The sequence below is a fragment of the Lithobates pipiens genome, unplaced genomic scaffold, assembly GCF_037356315.1.
Source record: "Lithobates pipiens isolate NorthernLeopardFrog02 unplaced genomic scaffold, aLitPip1_a1.2 Scaffold_8, whole genome shotgun sequence".
Taxonomy (NCBI): domain Eukaryota; kingdom Metazoa; phylum Chordata; class Amphibia; order Anura; family Ranidae; genus Lithobates; species Lithobates pipiens.
Genome location: NW_027507903.1, coordinates 523,662,516 through 523,668,878, shown reverse-complemented (window position 1 = coordinate 523,668,878; position 6,363 = coordinate 523,662,516). Strand labels below are relative to the sequence as shown.

Genomic DNA, 6,363 nt, shown 5'->3' with positions numbered 1-6,363 from the left:
ATTGTGTAGACACCACCAGAAGTGACCTCTGTACATCCCACTGTGCTCATTCTCTCTCAACTCTCCTTTTTTCTCTCCTCCCCTTGCTCTGCTCCAATATTTCCCCTCATCTTTCATTTTCTCAACAGCAGCTGGTTTTAATGAAGTTTTTCTTTACAAAAAAGCGTAGTCAGGCAAAATGATATAATTTTGTGTGCAGAAAAGCATGTGGTAAATTAACGTTTTCTATTTTTTAAAAAGGTTAATGTGCTGAGGTTTATGTGTGTCTGTGAGACTGTGGCTTGTGGCACATATTGTGGGTACCAGGACTGTGTGCATGTGTAGACTGTATACAAGGACTAGGCTCAGATTCTGTTTAATTGTCGCCCTTTAAGTCTCTCCATGACACGCTACGTTCACAGACGCGGCGATGGCTTGCTGTTGCGTGCTATGTCAGCATGTTTGACTGGGGGCGTCTGCGCAGGCGTGCCCCTATTTGGCGGCAAGCATTGTTCGTGTGCCTTGTCACACACACATGGCGTTGGGGACGGAGCTCACTGAGCCCTCTGGGTATATAAATTGGGGGCTAGCCATAGCTGGGATCTTTTTGTCACTTCCTGTTTTCACTCACACGCAGCAGTTTCACTTCATTCAAGGTGAGTCCACACTCTTTGATGGATGCTAATGATCTATTCACTCCCTTCACATTTGAGCACTTAACTTTAGCATGGTTTGCCATATACATTGTCTCACACATTATTAGGTTCACTCACATGGTTCATTCATGCACACACTGTTACACATTCATTTTATTTATTTCACTGTCTCCGAGTTTCCAAGTCCATCTAGCTTTGAACAACATTGGTTCATATATATATATATATATATATATATATATATATATATATATATATATATATATATATATATATATATATATATACACACAAATACATTGTATACTATACCAACAGATATACATATATTCTTATTTTAGCTGACATACTGTATACAATGGACTTGGATACATTCAATGCGGGACACACACTCTATCACACTGTTTTTGCCATATTTATTTATTTACACTTTTTGTTTTTCTATTGTCCCCCAGATTCTAAGGCCATATCATTATTGAACCAGATTGGTTCATGCATATACATACTTATATCATATGCTACTTTACGTTTATGCTGTTATGGCAGCAATAATTGATACATATGCATTTATGTTTCAGTTGACATTATTAATGGATACTGGGAGATATTTCGTGACACACACCCCCACCCTGGCCATGTCTGCCCCTCGTTTAACCACTTGCTTACTGGGCACTTAAACCCCCCTCCTGCCCAGACCAATTTTCAGCTTTCAGCGCTGATGCACTTTGAATGACAATTGCGCGGGCATACAACACTGTACCCAAATGAAATTTTTATCATTTTTTTCCCACAAATAAAGCTTTCTTTTGGTGGTATTTAATTACAGCTGGGAGTTTTATTTTTTGCTAAACAAACAAAAAAATATGCAAAAAAAAAAAAAAATCATGTTTAATAGTTTGTTATAAAATTTTGCAAACAGGTCATTTTTCTCCTTCATTGAAGTGCGCTGATGAGGCGGTACTGATAGGCTGCACTGGTGGGCACTGATAGGCTGCACTGGTGGGCACTGATAGGCTGCACTGGTGGGCACTGATAGGCATAGTTAAGGCGGCACTAATAGGCACAGATAAGGCGGCACCGATGGGCACAGATAAGGCGGCACTGATGGGCAAAGATGGGCACAGATAAGATGGCACGTATGGGTGGCACTAAGGGGCACTGATAGGTACCACTGATAGATGGGACTGATGGGCACTGATAGGTGGCACTGATAGGTGGCTCTGATAGGTGGCACTGCTGGGCACTGATGGGCGGCACTGATGGGCACTGGTAGATGACACTGCTGGGCACGGATATGTGGCACTGGGGTGCAACACCTTTGTTGAGGCAGATTGTGGGCACTGCTGGGTGGCACTGTGGGCACTGCTGGGTGGCACTGACGGGGGCACTTATTTTTTATTGAGATGGCACTGGCAGGGGGCAGGTGGGCACTGGCAGGGCTGGCCGTGATCAGGACTGATGTCCCGATCACGGCCGCCGGTGATCGGCTCTTTTTAATAATAGCCGATTACGGCTCCGTTGTATCACATGATCAGCTGTCATTGGCTGACAGCTGATCACGTGATAAGGGGTCGGGATCGACCCCTTGCTCCGAACGGTGATCAGGCGAGTCTCATAGACTCACCGATCACAGAGCACGCCGCGCGCGCCCCTCAGGGGGCTCGCAGGCCGCTCGTGCATGGGACAACGTCAATAGACGTAGTCCCGGCAAAGGAGGTCCGCGCTGTAGCCGTCATTCGGCTATAGCGCGGGTCTCAAGTGGTTAAGCTCTGTTGGGTTGGCTTTTCCTCTGCCTCCTTAGCTCCCGAGCCAGATGCTTATTACTGCCGCCTCTGGGTATTCAGCATTTGGTAGTCTGTCTGAGCCTTTAGTGAGTATAGGGCCGTGTGTTTTGGATCTTCATAACTAATTGTCACAATACTATCTCTGTGTTGATACTTATTTGGTACATTATACCTCCTAAAGATGTACTACACATGCATCTACCCCTGATGAAGTGAGCATGGTTTTGTGAAACTTGTTGTCATACTTTTCATGTACTTTGCAATTTACATTTTATACCGTGATACGTGTAATGACATTTTTAACCGCATGTATCATTTCAGTGGCATGGCTATGATTCTTGTTGTTTATGTTTGCGTGACAATTTTAATAAATTTTGAGACTGCATTTACTCTGTTAATTTTTGACTAACCGCATTCACCTCATTTAAAGTATGGGGCAATTTCCTGTATTTTGTTACATATATTGGGATGGAGTGGTTTGCGGGTGACATCAGACCTTTTCCTTTTTGACTACATGCACTGCTGGACTTATTTTCTGCTCAGTTCCAGTGTTCCATAGGTCTTTCATAATCCTATCATGCTCACATTTTTTCACACTGTTTTGATTTTTTTTATTGTAAAGCCAGCAGATTACTTGTTATAGAGTAGAGTATTGTCAATGTTTACTTATTGATTATATTTTTTTAAAATCAATTCTCTTAGTTTATAATAGGAGTTTCTCTCATTTCAGGTTTTCAGTTAAAAAAAAAATACCCTTTTTCAGTATATTTTCCATTTTTTTTCAGGTAAAAACAAAAGTGCGGGTTTCGCAACCTTGTCTGGAAGGAGCCGAGTGGAAGTTGAATGGCCGCACAAGGCAATCAACCCCACATCTTTACTTTACTATGTAATCAGTGGTGGCTACCTAAAGTCACCAAAATCCAAACCCAATTTTCACTTTGGTGCGCACAGTGCACTGCAATTTCTTTTCCACTGGCTGGAGAGCCCACATTATGATCTTGCACACAAGCAGAGTTGGATTTCTAGCCAAGCGACCCATAGGCAGTGAAGCTCTGGTGCATTAGGCCCTATTCATTATATGTTTACCCCCACATCATAATTCAGTGACTCAAATAAATCCATGGATTTGTGCTAGTACAGAATTATATCATGTTAACAATTGAAGCAGGAAATTAAAGAGATAGGTGAGATGCCTTTCAATGGTTCACTAAGTAAATTTTAGCAAACCAATTTAACAATGATCTCTTGATTCAGCTAGCCAAACAAAGAGAACCATGTAATCTAAATGGGCATTAATTTATATTTCGTTAGGTATCATTGATATCTCGATTTTAATAGAAAGAAACATATTGATTTATGCTTAGCTACATTCATTTAAAGCAGTATTCAACTCAAAACCATAAATGTAATATATTGCAGCTTATCAATCACAAATCATTAGATGTGGTGGCTGTTTTAGTTTTCTTTTTTAGGCGTTTTCATCTGCTGCTCTGGCCAGTGACACACCTCTTATCTTATTGCTCCTGTTCAGAATGAATGAGCACAGAGAAACCTCTGGACAGCTGCATGTCATTCTGGGGGTGGGGGTGGTAGATGTACTAGCAGATTTAGATATGCTAACACATTGCACCCAAACTAGAGCTACCGTAATACTTTATGAGCAGTTACGGCACACAGTTTTATTTATTTTTTGAGATAAAGAGTTTACATTAATAAAAGCTAATCATTCTAAACGCCCCTGCTAGTGTTTGGGCTTGTTTACACTTGACCATATTTCTAAAATTTAACAAATGCTCCTATAGTGCTAGTATGTGCGTTAGACTCGAGTTAATGAACTTTATTATTGGCGTTAGACTGGCATTTTCCATTACAGGAATTATATTAATCTTAACGCCCCGCAACTGCACTGCAACTGCCTGCCAGAGTGTTTTTGAAGTGTTACCATAGACTTGAATGGGAGGTGACTCCACACGAGGCTTCAATTCTGAAGCAATGCAAAGCTAACGTTTCATGTTTTGATGTGAACAGCATTGTGTGCTATCCATTGTATCATTTGCATGGACATTTGAGCAGTGGCAGCCCATGCATTGTGGGCTCACAGGTGTCGCCACCCCTAACACCTCCCTATTCATGTGCCTGGCCCCTTTCAGGATGCCGGACACATGAAATACTATGGCAGGGATAGGCAGGGGGTGTGTATTTTGAAGCATATGATTAGAGTCAGAGGCTCTAATAAGGTTCAGAATAGGGTGGGCATGGGGCGCAGACCACTGCGTCCCAATCCCACCCTGTTGTGTAGCATAGTGAATGAATTTTCGATATTTTCACACTAACGTTCCTCCCTGCAAATCAGCAGGCAGGTCAGTGAGACCTGTCTTCTGATTGGCCAAAGCATTAGGTGATCCTATTGGATTGAGCTCTGGGATTTGGCTAGGCCATTCCACCCACTTAAGTGTTGCTTTAGCAGTGTGTTTGGGGTCATTGTCCTGCTGGAAGGTGAACCTCTGCCATAGTCTCAAATCACACACAGAGTGGTACAGATTTTGCTCAAGAATATCCCTGTATTTAGCACCATCCATCTTTCCCTCAACTCTGACCAGTTTCCCAGTCCCGACTGCTGAAAAACATCCCCACAGCATGATGCTGCCATTACCATTTTTTTGTGGGGATGGTGTCCTTTGGGTGATGTGATGTGTTGGGTTTGTGCCAGACATAGCATTTTCTTTGATGTTCAAAAAGTAAATTTTAGTCTCATCAGACCAGAGCACCTTCCTTCATACATTTTGGGAGTCTCCCACATGCCTTTTCGCAAACTCAAAACGTGCCATTTTGTTTTTTGCTGAAAGTAATGATTTTATTCTGGCCACTCTGCCAAAAAAGCCCAATTCTGTGGAGCGTACGGCTTATTGTCGTCCTATGTTCTGATATTCCAGTCTCTGCTGTGGAACTCTGCAGCTCCTCCAGGGTTACCTTAGGTCTCTGTGCTGCCTCTCTGATTAATGCCCTCCTTGCCCGGTCCATGAGTTTTGGTGTACGGCCGTCTCTTGGCAGGTTTGCTGTTGTGCCATATTCTTTCCATTTAGTTATGATAGATTTGATGGTGCTCCTAGGGATCATCAAAGATTTGGATTTTTTTTAGAACCTAACCCTGACTTGTACTTCTCAACAACATTGTCCCTTACTTGTTTGGAGAGTTCCTTGGTCTTCATGGCAGTGTTTGGTTAGTGGTGCCTCTTGCTTAGGTGTTACAGCCTCTGGGGTCTTTCAAAAAGGTGTGTATATGTAATGACAGATCATCTGACACTTAGATTGCACACAGGTGGACATCATTTCACTAATTATGTGACTTCTGAAGGTAATTGGTTTCACCAGGGCTTCATAACAAAGGGGGTTAATACATACACACATTCCAATTATCAGTTTTTTATTTCTGAAAAATAGTTACGCATGTATTTTTCTAATTTTACTTCACCAACTTAGACTATTATGTTCCGATCCATAACATATAATTCAGATAAAAAATAAAATAAAAAAAAACCCACTGCACTGTTAAGTGTCTCCTTGGTCTTCCTCTGACTCTGGGGTCTCATTCCAGTGCCAGAATAATCCCCTACTTGCAGAAAGGCCGGACTCTGCTGTGGGCCGACCCTTCCGATAGCTGGGAACACCCAGTAAAGTAAAAGCTTAATGCATACTAGCCCATTATGTGGCATTTTACCTGCGATGTCCCTGCTGGTTGCCGAATCCATCTTCGCTCCTCCTTCCGGAGCTGTGGGCTCTGTGACTGAACTCGGACGTTCTGCTGTCTGTATAGTTACTGCGCCTCCATTCAGTCGCAGGCTGTCAGCACACAGCTCCAGGCCACTCTGAACGCCTCATTTATGATGTAGAGGCGTTGGCGCCCATATGACTGGAGCCTGACATGCTGCACCCATCCATTGTAT

The 6,363-nt window shown here is 42.6% G+C and overlaps 1 non-coding gene across 1 annotated transcript; it reads left to right on the top strand.

Moving 5' to 3' along the window:
* The first annotated feature begins 5,960 nt into the window (after positions 1–5,960).
* On the top strand, positions 5,961–6,089 carry LOC143965201 (small nucleolar RNA SNORA35). Its single transcript, XR_013271584.1, has one exon. It is a non-coding gene; the product is annotated as a small nucleolar RNA SNORA35 (small nucleolar RNA).
* Positions 6,090–6,363: the final 274 nt, after the last annotated feature.